Raw genomic sequence first — 25,156 nt, forward strand, 5'->3', positions numbered from 1 at the left:
TTATATTTGAAGTGCAGGAAGAAGAAGAAGAAGAAGGAAAAAAAAACATTCTGAGAGTTTTTATTTTCTTTATTTTTCAATGACATAGTCTATTTGTTTACTCTCCAAATACGAGATGAGCTAAAATATACTAAAATAAAATTATGTATTTTTATGCTTTCTGTATGTGTGTGTGTATGTATGTATGTATATAATAAAATTGTATTGCTAACACTTATGACAACATTTTAATTGTGTTGATATAATGCCTATATATTTGTGACAATATCTTAAAGTTGACCATGCTGGAGTCACACACATATTTCAATGTTCAGCATGCAAAACACAACAATGGTAAAATTATTATTATTATTATTATTATTATTATTATTATTATTATTATTATTTACATTTAGTAACAATATTACAAGTTATTTGCTGTCGTTATTGGGTGTGTGGTATCGGGTACAACAGTACAGCGGATGTGGCATCGGGATGTAACGTCTCCGTTCCCTTCCTTCAGGGAACGAGGGTTACATACGTAACCGAGACGTTCCCTTTCAGTCAGTACACTACAAGTTACATCAGTACTGACGAAATGGGGGTCTCATTCTTATCATGCCACAGCGGCTGTCTTCCAGCATCCTGGGCTGACCTGTGCACCCTGCCTCGGAGTTTGACATGACGAGGGGCCGACTCAGCTACCAAGGTACACTAGGAGGCATATCCCACTTGGAGAAATGCAATCACAGTGCCTACCCATAGGGAGGAATTAGGAATACATGTATGGCCCAGGTATGGGCTGCATATGAAAGGAACTGTAGTATCCAGCCACAGGTGAAAAAGTTTTCAACCCCAGGGGTGACTTAGCATAAAGAATACACATGTGACGATTAGCCTGCAGGGGAACTGTGCACACGGGCACCTAGCCTGACACGATGGCTGTGACTATTCGGGTGGCACTCTGGTGCCGGCATCAACAGTGCTGGAGGAACTCAGGGCCCTCGGGGAGGCTCACCTGAGAGAATAAGCACACATATTCAGTCTGTGGAGTGGAATGGGGCAGCAAGCGAAGACACCAGCGTGTGTCCAGTCACTAGCCATCTGGGGTGAGTATACAAGAGGACACAGGCTCCACTCACAGATTATAAAACCTGGTGAATGTGTTGGGTGTCGCCCAGCCTGCAGCTCTACAAATGTCTGTCAGCGAGGCACCACACGCTAAAGCCCAAGAGGCAGCTAGACTCCTAGTGGAGTATGCTTTGACCCCAAGGGGGCATGGCAAGCCCTGAACCTGGTAAGCCAGGACAATGGTGTCTACTATCCAGTGAGACAGCCTCTGCTTGGAGAGAGCCTTCCCTTTCTGCTTTCCTCCGTAACAGACAAGGAGCTGGTCTGAGGTCCTAAAGCACTGCGTCCTGTCTACGTAAGCGCAAAGGGCACGTACTGGACAGAGCAGTGCCGAGGCTGGGTCTGCCTCCTCCAAGGGAAGCACTTGCAGGTTCACCACCTGGTCCCTGAAAGGAGTGGTGGGAACCGTTGGCACATATCTAGGCCGGGGTCTCAGGATGATGTGAGAGTTGGCCGGCCCGAATTCCAGGCATGTTTCGTCAACCGAAAATGCCTGCAGGTCCCCCACCCTTGAAGCCAAAGCAACGAGGAGCGCTGTCTGAAAGTGACAGGAACTTAAGCTCCCCTGTTTGCAGCTGCTCGAAGGGAGCCATACGCAGGGCAGTTAGGACCACTGCAAGGTCCCAAGAGGGTACCGGTAAGGGGCAAGGTAGATTTAATCTTCTCGCCCCCCTAAAGAACCTGCGGATCAGGTCGTGCTGTCCCACCGTTTTAGAGTGCAGCAGGTCATGGTGAGCGGCTATTGCTGCCACGTTGACCTTGCGGGTGGAGGGAGACAGCCTTCTCCCCAACCCTTCCTGAGGAAGCAGAGCACAGACCCGATCAGGCATTTGGAGGGATCTCCTCGAGAAGCACACAAGGCGACGAAGAGGTTCCACTTCAAAGTGTAGGCCTGTCTCGTGGACGAGGCTCTCACTAAAGTGATGGTAGCGACCACCGGTGGTGGTAGGCTACTCATACCCGCAGCATCCTGTCCAGGAGCCACACGTGGAGGAAAGGAGGTCCTTTCTCAGAGGAATAGGCAAGGGAGGTGCTGTTGCAAGGAGTATGAGTTCGGAGAACCATGAGCAACCCGTTACTGCGGCTGCGGATGCCATATGCTCCAGGAGCTTTTGAAATAGTTTCAGTGGGACCACATTCCTGCGTTCAATCTGGCGAAGGCAGATCAGCAGAGACTGCGTTCTTCCTCGTAAGCTGCACGGACATGGCGACCGAGTCGATCTCCATACTGAGAAAAGAGATCCTCTGCACTGGGCAGAGTTTGCTCTTTTCCCAGTTGACCCGAGGGCCCAGACGGGCAAGATGGTGGAGAACCAAGTCCCTGTGTTCTCAAACCTGCTGTCGCGAGTGGCTGAGGATCAACCAGTCGTCTAAATAGTTCAGGGTGCAAACCCCGAGTTGCCTGAGTGGCACTAGGGCTGCCTCTACATAAAGACGCGAGGAGGCAGAGCCAGCCCGAATGAGAGAACGGCATACTGGTATGCTCTCCCCTCGAAGGCAAACTGAAGAAACGGTTTGTGTCGAGGAAGTATGGAGAAATGAAAGTACGCATCCTTCAGGTCGATCGCTGCAAACCAATCACGTGGACGAACGCATTTGAAAATGTGTTTGGCTGTCAACATCTTGAACGGAAGCCTCCACCTTTCTTGGGTACAATGAAGTAAGGGCTGTAGAAGCCGGATTTCATCACGGCATGAGGGATGATCTCGACAGCACCCTTTGCCAGTAGTATGACTATCTCTGCATGCCTGACATGGGCATTTCCAGGTTAAGCCATAGATAGCGCTCCTGGACCACACAAGTGAACATCACCTGACCGAGAGCCTGCGCAGACGTCGCCTGTAGGACGAGGTCAGCGGCTGCGCACAGCTCATGCACAAAGGCAGGGTCAGCCTCAGGCAGGGGTGCTCAGTCTCTGAACATCCTGGCCTGATAAAGCTAAAGGATGGCCAAAGCATGCAGGGCTTTTATACCCACGCTGTGGGGTGGGGTTGCATTAGGCAAATTCTGCAGACCCATTTTCATGTCATTGGATCATTTTGATTGAGATTGAAGGCAGCTGGTTTTCTAAGCGAAACCCCCATTTCATCAGTACTGACGTAACTTTGTACTGACTGAAAGGGAACATAATATAACATAATATAACATAATATAACAATGTTAGTTAAATGAAACTACTCAAGTATTCTTACGATTACATCTTAGGTAAGATTAGTAAATATCCAGAGTATGTTAACTAGAATTGGGATTAAACTAACATGATAAGCATTACTATATTCACTTGGGAGGTGTCAGCTTTCTTTACTTTTAGCTGAATATTATATTAACAACTGAATATTATATTAAGTTTTGCCTTTAAGTTTGCTTTGCAAAAATAAGGCAATCGGTTTCCAAACATTTTTTTTTTAAAGTAAACTAAACTGACTGTATATATATATATATATATAATCTTTTCAATCTATTGAATTTTTCCCCCAAATAACTGACTCTTCTAGTCACTTACAGGTATGTGGATGATTTTTCAACTACATCCAATTTAAACAAAAGCAGTGGCTTAGTATCATATCATGCCAGACATTTACTATGGGAAAAGTATTCCAAACATTTGACTTTGCGGGCATCTCCAAATATTTGTGTATGTATCAGAGGGGAGCATGTGTTATAATGTGCAAGTCAATGTGAGGTGTGTGTATGTGTGCATGTGTGTGGAGTGGAATTCAAATGGTTCCTCTTGACGAGGCAGCGCTTTTCTCCAGCGTCCTTAACATGTAATTAATCAATTCAGGTCCCAAAGAGCTCTATTTATAACTGCTTGGAGGACCTCTCCACCACAACATTGCACAGCTCCTCAACAGTATATTATACAGAGCGCCCACTGTGACCAAAACTGCTTCCCTTGTCCTGAAGTGCAGAGTGCGTTCAGTCAGGTATTTATTGAAACAATGATACATGTGCAACAAACAATTAAGTTGTTATTATTTCCTATTCAACAACAGTAGGTTTAATTTGACTTCACAGGGTATTAGATTTTTCTAAGGGAGATCACAGTGAGCGTGGATCCTTTGTTCAAAGAGCACATATATATATATATATATATATATATATATATATATATATATATATATATATATATATATATATATATATATATATATATATACTAGTTTATGTTTACACATAATACATATACAGTCACTCAAATGTATACAGTATATGCACTCTTATATGCATTCTTTAAAAAACTTTAAAAACAGCAACATTCTAAAATTATTTTCTATTTTAATTTATCCTAAAATACTGATTTTTCAGCAGCCATTATTCCACTTTTCAGTGTCACATGATCCTTTATAGATTAACTGCTGATGCTATAAGAAACATTTCTTATTATCATTTTCAGTGTTGAAGAGTTTCGCTGATCAATATTTTAGTGACAACTGTGAAAAGGTTGGGTTTTTTTTTTGTTTTTGTTTTTTAATTAACATGTGATGAATGTGATGTGATGAATAGAAAGTTTAAAATAACCTACTTCCAAAAATCCAGTGAAGGAGATGGTGGGATGAGTTGCAACATGCGTTATAAGCTTAAACTGCCATGCCAGTTTATACACTGTACTCCGTCCGGACCAACATGTACTTGCCCTGGATCAATGGTTGAAACCTCTGCTTAGGCAGTTGATGTGCCACTACAGTCGAGGTCCTGTCCAGAAGCCAGATGCTGCATGCCTGTTGAAAGCACGCACCCTAGCCAGTCCTGGATAAACCTGTTGTGACCACATCATGCCTGGACACTTCTTCTATCTAGAGGAACCCCTGCCCGTTGAAATCCAAGGATTCTCCAAGGGCTGAATAAGCAACAATAAATTAATGTTATTGTCACGTGATGTGTGGTTCTATGCCATGCCCACCTCAGGACCTGAATCTGTAGCCAGTGCTGAAGCGGTCTTATATGTGTCAACCCGAGTGGCATAACTGCCATCAAGGACACCATTTTTTAAGCTGATTTTCCTGTGAACTCTCGTCTTCAGGGAGTTTAGCATCGCCTGACCGTGCTCGATCGTGAGATGCTCTGCACCGAGGAGCGCTTGCTCTTTTCCCAGTTGACCTGAAGACTGAAACAGCTGAGGAGTCTCCTGAGTGCACACAACAGATATCGAGTGAGGTAGGATTAGCCAGTCAAGATAGTTATGCACACTTCTCTTAACAGGGCAAGCCCAACCTCTGTAACATTCATGAAGACGCAAGGTGACAGGGACTGTCAGAAAAGGAGGACTTGTACTTGACCATCGAAAGTGAACTGAAGAAACGGTTGTTGTCGAGGTAAAATGAAGACATGGAAGTATGCATCCTTCAGGTGTATCACTGCAAACCAATGCTGTTGGTGAAAAAATCAGAATACAATTCTGCATTAAAATCTTGAACTGGAACTTGTGCAGGTCCCAATTCAAACGTCCTAGGTTAAGAGTGATCACAACCCACCCACTTTCTTTGGTACAATGACGTAAGGGTATGTATGAACTAGGAATGTCAATGATTAATTGATGATCAGGTAATTGTCGATAAGGCATTTAATCAATAAGCCTTATCGATCATTGATTAAGCTGGGTCATGCGCGTGGATGTGGCTCAACTGCGAAACAGGAGGAAAAATAAAGCGAGCACACCAGAGTTCTGTTTGGGACCATTATACAGCTAGAGTTACAACATGACTGCAAGTTTGCATGTGCATTTGCAGCCTTTTGTTTTGTGCAAATGTAAGTTGTAATGTTTCGTGCAGGCTTATCTATAGCTGATGTATCTCATATAGGATGCATTTGGTTAAGAATTAACGTTAAAGGCAAGCGGTCGTAAAAGTGTGGCGGTGATCAGCTTCAGAGTGCAGCAATGCACACCTAGTAATGACTATGATTGGGACTGTCATATTACATGACATTAATGAGAACACTATTGCAATAAAATATTGTGATTGTGAATTTTTTGGGTTTAGTTGCCGTGTGTTTCATTGCATTGCTCCAGGAAGAACGCATGCTTAACATGAGTCACATGTTCTGACTTGCGCACGTAACTTAATTCAAGTTCACTTGTGCATTCACATTAGATCACGCAGATTTATTTTGTAAAACTACATTAATGTGATCAATTTCATATAGGATGTGTTTCTTTTAGCTGAATAAAACACGGTAGCAAAGGGCTTCAGTGTACCGGTTTTCATTCAGTGCTTTAGCGCATGCAGCTCTAATGCCGAGTTCACACTGCCCGATTTTAGCCCCGATTTTGACTCTGCGACAGGTTTTGCGAAATTGCCGTCAAATGCCCGAAATCATAGGCAAATCGGTGCTCATGCACGCGAGTGACAATCACTCAGTGTTAATGATCAAAGACGCGATCAGAGAGATTCGCAGACGATTCGCAGACGTCCGCAAGATATTTGCCATGCTAAATATCTGGACCTGTCGTTGATTCAAACTCCTGCTGTGTGAAATGTATTCTGACTGAAATTAACATTGGAAATGACCGACAGCCAATGAAAGACTGAGATACAGGGCAGCGGGAGGTTCAGGGAGGAGTTATAGACAGAATATAAGTATTTTAAAGGGGTCTTAAAATGGTACATGCACTTTTACAAGCTGATTGTATGGAAATGTATGTTGGCAGTGTACACAACTATCCTATAATGATACAAATCCATCAAGTGTTTTTTTTAATCTCCTTATATCTTTTCTCCTGTCTCAAATCAAGCTTTTTGACACCCCTCCCATGACTGTTGACTGACAGCAGCGTTTCACCTCAGACCCGCCTTGAGCGAGCTCAAGCTGTCGTCATCATAGTCCGCCATCATTGATACACTGGAGCAGAATAGCATCTAAGCGATTGTAGTGTTCTGTTGTTGGGTGTAATAATGAACACAGAAGTCATTCTGATGTTCCTAAATCTGCTGAAGACGCAGTGGCTGAGTTTTCTTTTTGCCAATGCTTTTATGTTTGCACGAACCGTGAAGCATTTTTCACCAGACCGCTTTATAACCAAGGGTCAGTGACTTATAAAGCAGGTTTTGCTAAGAAGCTGCTCCTGGATAAAGGATTCAGATCTGTACCAGCTCTTCGTGTTCCTGTTGCCCCTCCAGAAGTGAGTGTAGTTTGAAACGCTTCACGATGAATCCGGCTAAAGTGGGTAAGTTAAACTACAGCATGCTTTCTATGTATTATGTTCTCAATATAATTCATAATCCCATGTTTATAATGAACAACTCGTTATTGTTACTGTGTTATTACAAACTGTGTGCGCTGGTTTTAAAGTTAACATGGACATGGTAACACTACACTAAGCTTAATTATGTAGATGTTTTATAACGGTGTCTGTTACTGTAAAATAAATAAATAAATGTTGTAACAGTTATTACAATGCATAGATAACATTAAACATCATTAACAAACCGAAATTAACAGAAAAAAAAAGGTTTTATTGGCATAAGGTGTAACATCAATCTGTCAATGAACTACTTCTGTAAACACATAGCATATATAGATTAAAGTGACATTACATTAACCAACCATTCAGAAACGTCCTGTTTAGACCTAATTGTCGAATTTCGTTGTGGCTGTCATCTTGTCCTGGGTCTGACTCCGGTTCAAATTGATAAAGTTTCACAGATGTGTCCTCAGAGACTCCCGTTGCCATTCTTTCGCCTCTACTGTTGTCAAGGGCAACGACTCTACAGGCCCACAGAACAGAGGGGCGGGGTCATTTATCATTTAAAGCTGTATGCACGGAAATGGCTTGGTGAAAAAAGAGCTGTTTTTGACCAGGAAAATTGTTTTCTTACAATACTTATGAGAATTTTTAATTAAAAGATATTACAACATTTTGATTTAGACACTAAAGAATCATATTAACTTATTATATAAGAATTATATTAAAGGGGTCATATAATGCCATGAAAAATGGCATTATATGACCCCTTTAATATATAAATTTACAATTTTATCAAACAGAAACGAAGCCCAAACATTTGCATGTCCAGCCGCAGCACATTACAAAATTATTTATTATTTTGAACACTATTTTAATAAATGTTTGTGAATGAATTGGGTTAGGTGCTGTGTTCAGCCCGTTGTTCCAGGAAGAGTGCGTCCACACATTCTGATGAACCGATCTGAGGCGGCATTGTATTAGCGGTTATTTGATTATGAAATAAGTAATTTAATTAAATTATCAATCACATCGACTAATTTTACAATCCTATAGCCCTTTATTTAGATAAAAAATCCTTCTTATTGATTTGGTGAGGAACGTGGTGTTTTGGGCAGCATTTGCACATCCTATCATGCTGTCAGCTTTAAGCCACTGCTATAGATGCATATTGCAGTCTTAAGATTAACGAAAGATTGATTAATTGATTGTTTATTTAAACTACGATCGATCATAGGAATTTGTGTAAATTGACATCCCTAGTATAAACCTTTCTTAATCTTGGCTAAAGGGACAGACTATTGCGTCATTTGCCAATAGTACTGCAATTTCCGCAAAGCAGGACACGGGTGCCATTGCCTGCCACTGAGGTAAACAGAAAGCTGCTGGACCTTGGCGGGCACCTGGCAAACTGAATCGTGTAGCCAAGTCTGGCTGTCCTGATGAGCCAGCGTGATGGTTGGGAAGTGTTAGCCAGGCCTTCAAACGCCACACGAGTGGCACTAGCAGCCACGTGTCCCAATCCTGTGACTGTGGCTATGGATGTAGTGGAACACCTACCTTGCTTCATAAGCCCCTAGTGGAACTAGCATGTGATGGTTGAGAAAGATGTGTGTCACACTGCCACACTGACCTGCAAGAGGCTTCGTGTGAGTGGCGTCTGAACATGAGGAGGCAGTAAGTCTTTGTCCATCATGTCTGGGCTGCAAACTATGTAACCCAGAGAGAATGAGGAAGCTGGGCAAGTGGCAGAACAAAAAGAAAGGGAAATCAAAGATTCTCCACCTCCTGGGAAAGAGCTCCTCTCACCTCTGTGTCGCCTTTCTTAGGGACACTTCAAAGCCTACTTGAGGTTCTTAGCACTCAACTGAAGGGAAGCCTGCGCTGCCTTCCTGTAAAGCATGGCCATGGAATGCAGGGTGGAGGCAGCCTGTCCAGAACCACTGTAAGCCTTCACTGTTAGAGACTATGTAAACTGGATGTGAATCTTGGACGAATGTTGGAAAGGCATGTTCCCGCAATGGTGATATTCTCATAATGAGGACACGAGCCATCCACAAAATCTGTCTCAGCGTGGCTGAGATCCAAACACTTGAGACAGCGATCATGACCGCCCGAGGCTGTGAGATATTGACCGCATCCAGAAACGCACAGGTGGAAAAGCATCTTTAAAAAGACACTCTCTGTCTATGTTTGCTCTATTGGAGGAAAGCTCTTTTTAAAAGAAAGCGGCTCTCTTATGTTGCTGCAGCGCCCATGGGAACTCTCTTTGCACTTATCTTTGCACTGCTTGGAGACAGACCACTCAAATGCACCATAACACCAGCAACCCGCCTCTTCCAGAGGTGAATGAAATGAGCTTGTGTAGAGATGACACTCGCTTGGCTCCGAAGAACAAATCTAAATCAGTGATGCATGCCTTCTCCCTAATATACCCGTATGTCCAGGGGAGTGGCATATAAATTCCACTCGCCAAATCTCATTGGACTTTTCTCCAAGTATCAGAGGAGTTTTGAGTTCCCTAGTGTGACCCCCAGTGTCAGTCACATACACCATATCAAAGTTTGAACTTTGACACACCCCTGCCAAAGGGATGTATCATGTATCTCATTTATTATTTTATTTTTTTATTTTTTTTCATGAGACATGTTTTACTTTACAGCAGGTTATAATAACCTCTCATTACAGGTTAACAGTTAGTGCCTTCAATGCATCTTCATGATGAAAGGAAGCAAATGTAATAAAGCGATTGCTCCCGCAAGCTGAATCTGTGCCAGTGTAGACCGATAGATTAGCTAATAAGAATGGCAGGTTATTAATTTCCACTTTTGTCAGAGGCACACCTGTGCTCCTCTCTCTCTCTCTCTCTCTCTCTCTCTCTCTCTCTCTCTCTCTCTCTCTCTCTCTCTCTCTCTCTCTCTCTCTCTCTCTCTCTCTCTCTCTCTCTCTCTCTCTCTCTCTCTCTCTCTCTCTCTCTCTCTCTCTCTCTCTCTCAGGCGTACAAGCTTGGCATTGCCACTGCACTGTGAGGGATTATTACAGACATTAAAAGCACATTACATACCCCTCCCTGCCCCTTCCACACACACACACACAAACTTCATTAGGCCTTGCCCATTAGCTCTCTCTCTCTCTCTCTCTCTCTCTCTCTCTCTCTCTCTCTCTCTCTCTCTCTCTCTCTCTCTCTCTCTCGTTGAAACCTTGTGCAGAGAGCAACCATTTGCCAAAAAAGCCATTAAAAAAAACATAATTACAGAAAGAAACCAGGAAGAAAATCAAAGAGATTGGCCCTCTTCTGAGAGAGAGAGAGAGAGAGAGAGAGAGAGAGAGAGAGAGAGAGAGAGAGAGAGAGAGAGAGAGAGAGAGAGAGAGAGAGAGAGACTGCCATTCTGACATTCCCATTGAAAAGATAAAAACTCTTTCCAATCTAACATTATATCACATACAATGCAAACAAGACCATATCATCTCTCTGAAAGAAAATCACATGTTATCTATGTGCGCACTGAATTTATATTTTCATCTACTTTGTATTTGTTTTATACAAATGGACATACAAAATCAAAGTTTTTTTTTTTTTTTTTTTTTTTTTTTTTTTTATCGTATGAGGCAATATCAGGCAATATCACATGAGCAAGAGTGTTATATTGCATTATAAAGCAGTTTTATAAACAATAAGTCCATATACTCTGTCTTCACTCGCTGCATTAATGGAATAAAGCATTATTCTTTGTGTCTTTTGAGCTCCACTCCAGGTTCTGTTTCCCACTCCCTGCTCACTGGTAAAAGAAACCCTGCTCTGGGGTGCATTTCCTGAAGCCAACTATGGCCGCTTGTTCCATCGTTACCAATGAAGTTCAATGGAACTTGCAAGCATAGTTGGCTAACAATGCTTTTGGGAAATACACCCCTGATCGCTCTTGAAGTGAGATAAAACATTCACACTCAAACATCTAAATGTATTCCATGCAGGACCACTCACATACTTTGGTCTGGAATACTGCAAACACAGACAAGCAGAGAAATACAGACCGGGGCAAATATCATTAGAACTAGAGATCACAACTAACTGCTGTATAAATGTCATTTTTGATATTCTGAGGGGCAATAGAGAACAAAAACAAAATATGGCTCCTTCAGAAAGCAGTGTGTTCAGCAAGTTACTACAGTAAATTGTGTGCGCGTGTGTGTGTGTGTGTGTGTGTGTGTGTGTGTGTGTGTCTACAACATTGAAATTAGTTCAAATGGGACTCCACTGGGAATGGGGAGTGCATACAATTTTCAGTCAGACAGGACTGGTGAGTAGTCTGACAGTTTGTGGGAAGAAAATGTTTTACAAGAAAGTGCATAAAGCATGTTGTTGTGATGATCACTTTATAAGGAGGAAGACTATATAAATCAACTGGCAAGACAATGCCAAGTGTGATAAAAAAAGTATCTTGAAGCTAATGGATGAATGAACGAACAAACAAAGAAACAAACAAATAAACAAACAAACAAACAAATAAATAACATATAGCCACAAGCAGCAATCACGAGGCTGCAATGAAAGCCCATGGGGATTAGTGATCCAATTTAAATGTATCATATTATGTTGTTGTTGTTGTTGTTTTTTTTACAGTAAAGTGAAGTCCATCTTGAATCTGCACTGAAATCGGCACTGTTTGATCATAATATGGTATATGTGTTAAACATTTAAATTTAAATGAATCGCTTGTCATAGGTTGTAACAGGACAATTTCAAATCAATGTGAATATATAATTTATTTGTGTGTTGCTTTCTAACTGTATGCTTGCAGATTGACATATACGTACATGTTTATTTTATTGTTCATACCACAACAAAGAATGTTAACCTCTCAAGCCTCATCATTTAATGACACTAAGCATTTTTGCTCAGAATGACTTATTTTCTATATTATACTAGAAGTCTGGACTAGTATATAATATAGATTTAAGAGTCATAAAGGGTAAAACCAGACATGCCTTTTTGTCAGCATGGTCTAGAGCTGATGTGTTCTAAACTCACCATTTTAATTTTTGCCATCATGACATTTTAACTCATATGGGAAAAAAAGAAGAAATCAAAAATTGAGAGCAGTATCTCTATGGACTAAGGTTAGGAATATCTGTGATTGAGTAAGACAGATCAAGAAAGAGAGGAAGTAAGCAGTGTGTGCAAAATGGGATTTGGAGGGGGAATTTTAGGTTACTTTGCAAAAAAGGGGAGATTCATTGCCTGTGTCTTAATCCCCATTCAGTGAATATAAGTGCTGAAGTTCTTGCAGACTTCTGGCTCATATTTCTTCCCATTGTTGGACCCATAGAATATGTTTAAGTGAGTATATGGGTCAACCAATAAAACGGGTGCCTTTTTGGTGGCACCCATTGTACAGTCTTTTTTGTGTGTGATTTTAAACATTCTGTTAGACAAATAATGTATTAATAAATCAATCAATCAATCAATCAATCAACTAAAAAAATCAAAAGTTTACATTTTTTAAACATGCAAGGGACAAAAACCACACCTGTTTTGTAGAGTGACCCATATCCATATGCAATGAATCAGCAACCGTGGTGGCAGTGTCTCTGTGCGACCAATTAGATTTACGATAGATTTACGCATTTTGGACATGGCTCCAGCTCCCGCATTGGCTGTTGGGACGGGTTTTAATGTATCAGCTGAGCGCCAGCTCTTTGTCTTGTCACCAAGGCAATCAGGAAAATAAGGCACGTTTGATTTACTCTGGCCTAGCTCGGCCACTGGGTCCTCACACAGCGAATACTCCCTCCACTCCTCTTTTTTCTCTCGTTTTCCTGTTTGATGGATGACAGAAGATCACTCATTCCTTATAACCTACAGAGAGACTCCATTTATCAAGAGCCTAAGGCCCCGCCCCCCGGTCATAACATAAGCTGTCTTTCATTCTGATAGCCATGGCTAATACATCAGGCTCTCTCTATCTCTATCTCTCCTTCTCACACACGTACGATGGGTCAAGCTAATATATCAAGAGATCCGCAGGCCGTGGGAGTGCGTTATTTATGATCAGGACTCTGACACGGAAAGCACTAACACAGCAGAGGGAGGGAGGGGTGTGAGCACATGAGAAAGAGACAAAGAGAGATGGATGTTTAAAAGAGATTAGAAGAAGACCATTGCCAAAGCATTTCTGAAAGGGAGTGTAGATTATGGGAGATATCCTCTAATAAGGTGTTGTTGGATGGAACGTAAATTAGCAGAGGTCCAATGAAAAGCCCAAAGAATTTCAATTTGTTTTGTACAAGTTTGTTCGTATAAGTCAGTACACGCATAGATACATATGTACTATATACAGTGGGTACGGAAAGTATTCAGAACCACTTACATTTTTCACTCTTTGTTATATTGCAGCCATTTGCCAAAATCAGTTTTTTTTCTCATTAATGTACACACAGCACCCCATATTGACAGAAAAACACATAATTGTTTATATTTTTGCAGATTTATTAAAAAAGAAAACCTGAAATATCACATGGTCCTAAGTATTCATTGAATAAATACATTTAGTCCAATATCAAAACTACATAGGCTTCCATTTTTCTCTTTGTTTTTAGTTGTTTTATAATTATCATAATTTTAGAGGTGACCTGTCTCTTTAAGGACAAGTGTTCACAATTCCTAGGCTGCTAAGACCTGCTCACATCTCATTTACAGACACATGCAATTTTACTTTTACTTTAGACATAACTGACTTTGTTTATATATGTTAACCTTGTGAGTATTTGACAATATTAGCGCAGTAAGGCTACTTAGTCCAGTAATCACGTGAGTTTGACAGGCAAGCGCACTCACATGTAAAATGCGAATTAAATGTTTAACCGGCAAGGCTTTAAAACGTGGCTAAACACCCCCTAAATATAGTGCATATGATTGTATATTTGCTCATATCAGGGCGTAGACTTAAAGGCAAACTCAAAAAGAGGCAAAATAAACTAAGAGAAATATTTAAAATTGGAACTGGAAGAAAACTGGAAGAAAAAAAAAAACAACACAATTTACAAGCGCATATTAAACCGTGAATGCCATCAATATTATATTGATAATTGTGACATCGCTTATATTTATACTCCTTTCGAAGGGAACTCGCATTGCATCAAAGCACTTTTGGGAACCTTTAGCACAGCAATGCTATTGGTAGGTGACAGCCATGACGTCATACTACACTGTCAGAAAAAAGGGTACGGGCAAGGTACGTTTGTTAACACTTAGGGTACAAATGGTGAAGTTGTACCCTCAATGGGTCATAATTACACCTTATGGTACTCATATGTACCATTTTGGGGATAAAAAGGTACACATATGTTCCCAACTGTCAAAGGGTCCATGTTTGAACCATTAAATCCACAAACAAAGGTACAATTGCATGTGTGACAAAATGAGTAAGCCAAAGTGGATGAAACAGTAAAAGCTTATTACAGGCTAAACATCCACAGTGATCTGATTTGAACAATTCAGTGAACAAAACATTATTCAACCACAAATAGATTCAACATTGAGCAAGAGATTAATTTTCATATAGTTTTGGTTATTTGGACGAGATAAACAAAATATAAAAATATATATTTAAAAGCCCACATCTTTGATGAATAGTTCTGTACATTTTGCGCATGACATTTTATTGATTATACAAAGTATAAAGATAATAACTTTTAAACATAAAGCAACTTTGTTAAAGTAAGCCTGAATTTTGTATTGTAATTTTAAACTGATATAAAAGCTGTTTTAAGTTCTTCTATTAATATAACGTTAAACAAATACATGCACGTAATTTTCGTAGCAAACGCACAATGTAGATGAAACTATTTAACGTTTATTTAACATGGATAATGGATACTATTATATGGATACTTTATGGATACTTTTACATTGTCTCAAAGTTCAAGCACGCATATTTGCTGCGAGTCCTCTTTAAATTCGTGTTGTCCAATGGGATTGTAGCCCGCGCGCACCGCGCAGTGCATGCGCAAAGAAGTTGAGCTGAGCTTGTGCACGACGGTTATTCGACAATATGGCTCATTTCTGAATCTGACGCTGTTGATGGAGGGTTTTCTTCAAAAAATGGAAGAATCTGGAATACATGTTACTGAAGACGAAGCACAGAAATTCAGAGGTAAGTTTAGGTTTAAGTAACTTTACAGTGAAAATTATTGGTTACCTTTCGAATCATGTTCACCTTCACATTGCCTCTGTAACGTTTAACGTTAGGCCTGCCTGACGCGTGAGGGAAAAATTTATTCGAAAACACTGACCTGACAAACCAACGCATTGTTATGTTTTTTTAGTTTATTGTTGTTATTACAATTATTTTTAAACATAAATTAAGATAACTTATACTCTACCGCGAGACATTGCTCAATGTGTTGTGAAAAAAAGCAATGAAACGGCCATATAACCTTAACGTTAACAGATTTAACTACCTCGCTTTGTGTGAATAGACTTTTCTATTCACTAAAGCTGGGTCTCAATAAGTAACCCCAGATTTTTTAATTCAGTTTCCCAGCATTGTTTTACTACAGTAACGTTAATACGTGTTCTCTGTGGATGCAAGCGAAAGCCTGTCTGGGTTAATTTTAACGTGTCTCTTGGTCAGTCTAAAATCTATTATCGAAGTTGATTTTATATCAGTTTTATTCTATAAATAACGCAAACATGTCCACGTGAGTTATAATCATTTAGTCCTGACAGTCATGCAAGAGCGAACAACGTAAGCAGCAGTCAACTGAGGCGAGTGCCCGGAATTGTGCGTTGGACGGTAAACATCGAGCCCTTCCAAGGACAGCAAGTGAAATTAGTTTACCATTATTAAGCAGAACTGGTTACAGTAACTAGTGAAATAAGTTTCTAGTCTTTGAGCTGCTAATTTAAAGGATTTTGCCTCTACTCTCACTCTCGGAAAAAAGTTAATTTATCTGTTACTACGTTAAAAGGTACATATAAGTACCTTTTATATTTTGTACCTTAGGATACTACTCCAGTGATATATTTGTACCTTTTCTCAGTGTGTACAAGTAGTGTTATTATGTATTTTTCTAAATTACAGTTGATTTTTTATATACTGCTGAATGGAAAAAGACATTGTATTTATTGTTGATGTTAAAACATCCAACTCACTGATAAATCAAAAAAAAATTTTTTTTTAAATTTCAGTAAATGAGGTAGATGGAGAAGCAATAGAGTGTGGCCTACAGATAACATGATCTCTCATTTATTTCAAGGCTCCTTTAAAAAACAAATTTTTACATGAGGTGAAGGAGATGAGGGGACACTAACATTAGAACCAGTGCCAGCAGAATCCTATCAACAAACTTCGATTAAAGAAATGTAAGTATAACATTTTTTGTGTAGTTTGTGTATTATATTTGCCTTATGTTTAGTGATCAACCGATATTGATTTTTTTTCAATATCACAAGACTGTGCTTCTCAGCGCTGTCAAAATAAGTAACATCGACCAGCCAGAAAACGTACAAGCCGATGGTGAAATTTATAAAGGCCAATTTTCAGACAATGTCTGCTTTGTCAATACATCAGCCGACCACTACTTATCTTCATTGGTACATTAGTAACCGTATGCATGTGTCACATTAGAAAATTGTTCAGCATTGTGGCTAATCATCAGTATTACTACTAATGCAAGTTTTTAACTACTACTCCACCCTCACTGCAGAAATGCAACTAGAGGAATGCCTGCTGGATTTGCCATTTCAGTCTTTTCTGGAGATCTTCAGGCCAAGCTTGATTACAAAGAACAATGCCAGACGGATAGACACAGAATCATCAGAGTTCTTCATGATAGAACACACAATGTAAGTCAGCAACTTGTAAAGCAACATAAATATTTTGAATGCATATGTGTGAAACAGTGCTTTGTTGACATGGATTTGAAGTATTTGTTACTTAAGTAATAAGAATTAAAAATGTTTTAGTTTTTTTTCCAATTGATTTTAAATTAATCTTTTAGGTATCCAACAAATGCAGAATATGTGCAGGTTGCAAAATAACTTATTGTGAAATACCCTTTTCTAAAGGATATTGAAGGGAACGGCTATGTAAGTTACAAGGAATGGTAGACTTTACATCATGTGAAATGACTTTACCAGTGTAAATATTAGTTCCTTAAGGTTATTGTTCCATTTATTAATTGGTCTTAGATTTTGTTTACATCTTAGCTATTCTAATTGACAGAAAGTGGTAGATTCTGTTTATATGCATTCAAAGTATCTTGCCTGTATTAACTATACCATATTTTTCCCACATGTGTTAGGACACTTGGCACCAGTCCCTCAAGCGCAAATTTAAAGCTGAGCGTGCAGCTCTGGTCCATGAACATGAGGTAAGAAAGAGTAAGGAGAAGTTTGGGCACAAAAATGTGAGACTCCCTGTACAATCTCCAGCAGCATCTTGCAGATCTGAGTCAGGGCTAAGTGGATTCCTGTAGTTAAAATTGGTTACTAAACAAGAGCTAAATATAATTTGACAACTAAAGAGTAATTTAATTAAAAATTATACAATAGGTTGTCTGCCTTCAGGTCATGAATAAAGACTTCATTTAACTATGTCTTCTCTTCTGTATCCATCTCGTGCTGTTTACATTCAGCATTTCCAGGTTCTACTTCAGAATTCCAACTCTTTATTGGCCGACGCTTTTAAAGGGTTAGTTCACCAAAAAATAAATTTGATGTCATTAACTCCTCTCCCTAATGTCGTTCCACACCCGTAAGACCTCCATTCATCTTCAGAACACAGTTTAAGATATTTTATATTTAGTCTGACAGCGTATGCAAGTGTATGCACACTATACTGTCCATGTCCAGAAAGGGAATAAAAACATCATCACAGTAGTCCATATGAGACATCAGTGAGTTAATTAAGCAGCTCTTGAAACATCAAAAATACATTTTGCTCCAAAAACTACGACTTTATTCAGCACTGTCTTCTCTTCCCTGTTTGTTTTCAATCCTCAAATAAAGATTCAATCAGTTATGAATCAGTGAATCGATTCGGATCAGCAAAGTCACGTGATTTCAGCAGTTTGACACGCGTTCCAAATCATGAAATGTATTTTCGATTCTAAAAAAAGATTCTAATTAACCCACTGATGTCACATCTGGACTACTTTGATGATGTTTTTATTCCCTTCCTGGACATGAACAGTATAGTGTGCATACACTTGCATACGCTCTCAGACTAAATATAAAATATCTTAAACTGTGTTCCGAAGATAAAGAGAGGTCTTACAGGTGTGGAACGACATTAGGGTGTCATTAATGACATAAATTTAATTTTTGGGTGAACTAACCCTTTAACCTGAGCAGCATGTCGCATACATGTGATGCTGACTCGGGATTCAGCCAATACTGAGCCAGCATTCTGATGTAGAACCTAAATGGAAGTGCTGAATGTAAAGGGCACATGAAACTGACACAGAAGAGAAGATATTGTTGAATAAAGTCATTAATTTTGTTTTTGCGCACTAAAAGTATTCTTGTCGCTTTATAAACTTAAGGTTTAACCATTGACATGGAAAGAACCATTTGCATAGTATTTTTTTTAAGGAATTCATTGTGCATTCTTTAATTGAATATCTCTGTAAGGTAAAGAATTAGCGAATGGAATCATGTGTTTTTGAGGTTTAACTGTTGTTGTTATTATTATTTACTTTTTTTTAACATTTGATCCAATAGGCGATTGCTTTCATTGGTGAGGATGCATCCTCTGAGGGTCCTGTGAATGTCCTACATATCCAGTAAAGCAAGATGCGATCAAACACTGCTGTGGTCAATGACCGAATGCAGCGGACTTTTGCGTGCGAAGACGGGAGATAAGAGATGGAATGACTGGAGCATATCCTTAAGAAATATCCTTTCTTAAAAACAACCTCAAGGGTCAGTGATATCACGGATTTTAAATCAGTTTGCAGCTTAAAATAAATGTTGAATGTCGTTATAAACAAAGTATGCAAAAATGTTAATTTACAGTTTGTAAAATTGTTGTAATTTTCAAAACCTTCAGGTGATGAAATATGTCCATTCAAGCTTAGAAATATTTGAGACAAAGAATATTAAAATTACTGATTTGATTTTAAAGTATTTTTAGTTCATGTGAATGATTAACTTTTTCATTCTGTCAATTTTCAGTTGTGTGATGAAGTTCTTCATCTGTCAGTTTAAGCCAGCGATTCAAGGATGGCTTTACCAGTATTGTGCCAAAGGTGCTTGAGCTTGTTCAAAGAAATGCTCCATTGGCCAAAGTCTACAAAGATGAAGAGATGCTTGCAAAAGAACTACCAGGTATTGACATAAAACATAGTGGTTTTGAGCAATTACGGATTAACGTGCCCAAGCGACCATGTGCATGTTACTTTCAGTTTATATAGATTTAGTGATTTAAAAGCCCAGCTGGTGATACTGGTATTACTGGTGTTGTCACACGTCATTAACCTGTGGGAAAATTTCCTCACTGTCACATCCCTAATTCAAGTTAACCATAAAAAGATAAGAATTTTTTTAACTCGAAAACATTCAACTCTGTGTTCGTGCTGCTTCGCTGAGCCAGAGAGAAAAGTTTTAAACCACACAGGATATAAATAATAGTGATCAAAATAGAGCAAACCACCTTTTGAAATTTACGGTTGTATCGTTTACATATTACGCAATCAAGTGACCGTTAGAAATGTTTTGTCAATAAATCATTCATTCAAAAGATTCTTCAAAAACACTGATTCATCCAGTTATAAAACGTATTTATTAATGATTCATTGAATTTATTCAAAACCATTTTTTAAATAATTATTAGGATTATTAGATTATTGGATTATTAGGCTGCTGTCACTTAAGGGTTAGTAAAAAAAATTATATTAATGTTACATTTGTTGATATTTCCAGTTAATGTGTTTTTGTTTTGTTTTTAAAATTTTTGAACTATGACTTACAATGAATAAAGGAAACCACTTTTGGGAGGGTATAAATTAATATGAAAGCAGGAAGTTTATAATATTACATTATTGAGGAGTGTGTTATCTATTTTTATTACAGATTCTGACTTTCGTGCAGCACTTTTAAAGCACTGAGAAAGCTGAGAGCTTATTCGCATTGAGAGGTATGGAACCATTTGTTAAACTCACTTTTTAATAATCTGATACATGTCCTGTTATAAAGTTCTGATAGTTATTGAATTGTTTAACTGATAGATGTTTAACACGTTCTTTATTTTTCCTTGCAGTGTGATGCTGATACGCCATACCCAACCATACATTTGGTAGACACTGACTTGAACCCTCTTGGAGAGAGCCATTTTCCAGTCAAAGTGGAGGTGTGCAGGGGAAATAGGAGTTGAAGAAGGGACAATTGCAGCCTTCAGTCAGTGCCTACTATCTTTTAAACATGGCTCATCCACCCTACATGAAGAATACACTGACCTTCCTGTAGCATGCCATAGCAAAGATTGGTGAGGTGGGTGGCAAGCCCCTTCCAATAACTGTCACCCGAATAATCAATATCCTGTACTAAAAGTGACTACGTTGTCTTTGCTCCCATTAGAGCTACAGAAAATTCTTACAGATACTGCATTTAGTGAAATGTGTTTGTGATTAAATGTTTTAAGGGTATAAAGTTAAAATGAATTTACTGTTGAAAAAAGATTGCTTTGATTTATTGATGTTCAAAACATTTTAGAACATGTAGACTGTAATAGAAAATGTTAAAGGTCCCGTTCTTCGTGTGTTTTCGAAGCTCTGATGATGTTTACAGTGTGCAATATAACATGAGTTCATGTTTCGTAAAAAAACAGTATTTTTCACACAATTTAATTATCTACACACTGCTGTTTTCTCTGTCCTAAAAACGGCCTGATGATTTCCTTGTTCTATAAAGTCCCTCCTTCAGAAACGTGTAACGAGTTCTGATTGGGCCAGCGCTTCCTGTGTTGTGATTGGACAGCAGCTTAGCGCACTTTGCCCGGAAAGGTCCCACCTCTTACCTTAACGGGGAGATGCATGTGCTGAATGCGCGCTCTTCTCCACGTGGGAGAGCAACGAGACCACGCCCCCTATTTTTGCGTGTTCGTGTGGGCGGAGGGTTAGTCAACAAACGGTTTTAGTGACGTCATTCCTGAAGGAAGTGCAGCGGTGTAGTCCAAACCGGCCGTTCGCTGTAGGCTTTGAAAGGGAACTTCTGTTAAATAAAATATCTCTCTTGGCATTGAACTTTGAGCTTTATAATTTTTCAGGTATCATTTATGCTCTAACAGCAACATTACACACTAACTAAAGTTTGAAAGATGGAATCGCAAAGAAAGGGACCTTTAAAATGAGATCTAGTACTGTTTTTAAAAAAAATGAAATAACTTTGTTAATGTTACTTGTGTTATTACGGTTAAAATGGTATGTACTGATTTTGAAAGCTTAATATTATTTATATGAAGTTAGTATAAACCTAACAGTAAAATTGCTTAATATATAAGCATCCTGTAATGACTGTGAGAATAATATGTGATAAAATGTTAAGGGTATAAAGTTACAATTAATTAACTAATGTTAATAAATTAATGTACTGTTGAAAAAAGTGCAATATATGTATCCTGTTGTGACATTGTGATTGCTTGAAACCTCTTCTGAAAATGTGAGAATTTAATAAATGTTATTAAAATTATTCTGGCCTTTTTAATGTGCAAAATAGAGTACAAATTTGCCATCACAAGGTACAAAATGCTTGTCACTGGGGCAGTACCCTTAAAAGGACAAATATGTACCTTTTTTAAAGGTACATTATAGTACCATGCACTATAAGGTACAAATTTGTCTTCAGAGGTACATATTTGCCTTTGAAAGGTACATACTGCAAGGGTACAGATTTGTACCCATGTATAAGGGTACAACGGGTGTACCCTTGAGGGTACTGCCCCAGTGACAAGCCATTGTACCCCAAAAGGTACAAATTTTGCACATTTTTTCTAACAGTGTAGTATGACCCGGAAGTATAACAAGGGACACCCAGAGACCATATCATCAACTTCTTGAGTATATTGTAGTCACGTTTATCATCATGGCAAGTGACAAGCATTTCAGAAAGTGTGCCAATCCTTGTCAGAGATTTCTGACATCGGAAGACTCACACGATTTCTGCGTATCCTGTCTGGGTTAACAGCATGCACACTCAGTCCTTGAGATGTCCATTTGTGTGCACAGTGAAGTTTTCCGATGAGGACACTCCTCTCTCATTTGTCCTTCTCAAGGCAAGGAGGACAGGCAGCTGTGTCTGGCAACTCGGGTCCCACTTGCGCTAAGGCGGAGAGGAGACTGAGATCATGAGGCTCACAGCTGAAGCTTGCTGAGGAGTTGGAGAGTGTGAATCTCTCATGCATCTTGACGGCTGATGAGGGCGTGCTGCTGGAGGGTGACATATTATCCCTTACATCATCGGATCCAGTGGCCACTGCTCTGTTGGCATCTAACCAAATGGGCAGGAGGAGGCTGAAGCAGGTGAGGATATGGAGATGGCGGAACCTTTTTGGTACCTGAGGTGGTGGTGGGAAAGTTCAGAGAGACGAAGGCGCTCTACTGCATACAACATTTAAACCGAGCTTGTCCGAGTCTTCACCCAGACAGGAAGGATGTCCTGGCTGTCTCGTTTGAGGAGTAGCAGGTTGGTGTGATTCAAAGCAGAAAAAGCAGGAACTTAGAGAGGTGATAGATTACAGATAGTGTGGTAGAGGCCAATAACAAAGCCCTTACAACTACCCTCTTTTTCCCCTTAAAGAGGGTGTGTAATGGGCCTCCGTTTCCTCAGATTTATGAAGTGTCAGGCTCTGTCCCAAATGACACCCTAAACCCTCACAATCTTCCTCTGAGTCCGCACATTCACAACGTCATTCCGTTTTGACTGCCGGGTAGCTCACGGTCTTCCAGGTTCAGCAGAAATGTGCATCAAGGGCGCATAGCAACCGCAAACGACAGCCGGTTGTTATCGCAGAATAAACCCCGACAGAGTGGTCAGGACCCCGACGTGAAGCGGAGGGGTCTTGCATCACTCTGAAGGGGTTTATTCTACGATAAAAACCGGCTGGGTGTACATTATCCCGCTTATTACACGGCTACTAGTCTCAAATAAATAATTATTAGACACAAAATTTTGTCTCGAGAATAAATATTTTATTAGCTCTTACACAAAGCTTCTGCGAAGAAAAACAGTTCCAACCTGCTTTAAGCCTTTATCTATTGCCGAAGATTTGCAATATGCCCTTGCTAAATGTTGAAAATGAATGCTGAAAGGGTTAGTTCACCCAAAAATGAAACCAAGCCTATGATTTAATCACCCTCAAGTTATCGTAGGTGTATATGACATTCTTCTTTCAGACAAATACAATCTGAGTTATATTTAAAAAGTCCAGGCTAACGTTAATCCAAGCAGTAGTTGTAGTTGTGTTTGAAGTCCATAAAAAATGCAGCTGTCCGTCAAATAACGTGCTCCACACGACTCTGATGGGTTAATAGAGCCTTCTGATTCGAATCGATGCGTTTGTGTAAGAAAAAGATCTATATTAAAAACGTTATAAAGGAAACCTGCCTTGATGTCTTCCATTGTAATCCACGACTGTTTAAGCCACAAGATGGCGCCAGCGCTAAGCATAGAAGTAGTACCAGTCAAGATAACTCGTAGTACCCAAATGATCGGGTGTTATCTGGAAATAACGTACCGCTGGAATGCGCGATTGACCAATCAGAATCAAGTATTTCACAGAGCCGTGTAATAAGCTTAAATAACAAATGGGACACCCTACGGCCTTGTGGACTGAACGGACATACGCACACAGCGGCCATTGTAAGTCCACATGGCTGAAAGTGCACATATTGGCCCTGTCCCAAATGCCACGCTAAACCCTCACAATCTTCCTCTGAGTCAGCACTTTCACAATGTAATGCCGCTTTGACTGCTGGGAAGAAGTCCACTGTGTAACCCGCACCAGTGTGGGTTCGGCAGAACTGTGCATCGAGTGTGCATATCGAACTCAAAGGGTGCGATCGCTCGTGAGCTCCCTTCTGAGACCTAAAATGACAAATGGGACACCCTGCGGTCTCGTGGACTTAACAGACATGCACACGCAGCGGCCATTGTAAGTCCACAAGACCGAAAGTTTACATGAAGTGTGCCATTTATCTATTGCATTTTGAGCTTGTTGTTGGGTTAACCAGACACCGTTTTCTATGCACACAGATTTCATGATGGTGCATGGTTTCTTACTGCTCAGGGAGTCATTTTGCTGAAGACTTCACTCTCTATGTTAGTCTTGTAAATATGTTTGAGCTCTGTAGGCCTTCTCTCATGTGAAAGTCGTTCTGCTGAGGCCTTGACTCATCCTGCTGTTGATTTTTGAAATTAGCACAGGTTAGAGGGATATGGATGGTGAGTGTCCTCCCAAACTGAGAGATGTTTTGCTTAAGCCTCCTCTCCCTGGGAATATTTTTGGTCTGATTATTTATCTCACTCTTAGAAGTTTGTTTTGATTATACAAGTGTTGTGGCCCTTCTTATGTGAGTCTTTCTGCTGAGGTCTCCGCTCTTTTCAGAGCCTCCGCTCTTCTGGAGCATTTGTGACATGTTTATATAGTTGCTGTGCCGCTGCTTGGCTTTGAACTTATCTAGACTTTGGTCTGCTGGAGTGAGAATTGTGGCAAGGAGGTTGCTCTTGTTTAGAGTGTTTCTGTTAGACCTCTCACTCTTGTGAGCTTGTGATAGTGAGTGTTGTAGGCTTCCTCTTGTGATTTGAGTTTTAGTTGAGGCCTCCAGTTTTTAAAGCTTCATATAATATAAGCTTGCTCTGGTTGA

At 39.8% G+C, this 25,156-nt stretch overlaps 1 long non-coding RNA gene across 1 annotated transcript; it reads left to right on the top strand.

Annotated features, from left to right (window-relative positions):
• Positions 1-19,024: 19,024 nt before the first annotated feature.
• Positions 19,025-20,694, top strand: LOC137092265 (uncharacterized). Its single transcript, XR_010908197.1, has 4 exons — positions 19,025-19,220; positions 19,473-19,625; positions 20,370-20,433; positions 20,557-20,694. It is a non-coding gene; the product is annotated as an uncharacterized lncRNA (long non-coding RNA).
• Positions 20,695-25,156: the final 4,462 nt, after the last annotated feature.

This window comes from Pseudorasbora parva, chromosome 11 (genome assembly GCF_024679245.1).
Source record: "Pseudorasbora parva isolate DD20220531a chromosome 11, ASM2467924v1, whole genome shotgun sequence".
Classification (NCBI taxonomy): domain Eukaryota; kingdom Metazoa; phylum Chordata; class Actinopteri; order Cypriniformes; family Gobionidae; genus Pseudorasbora; species Pseudorasbora parva.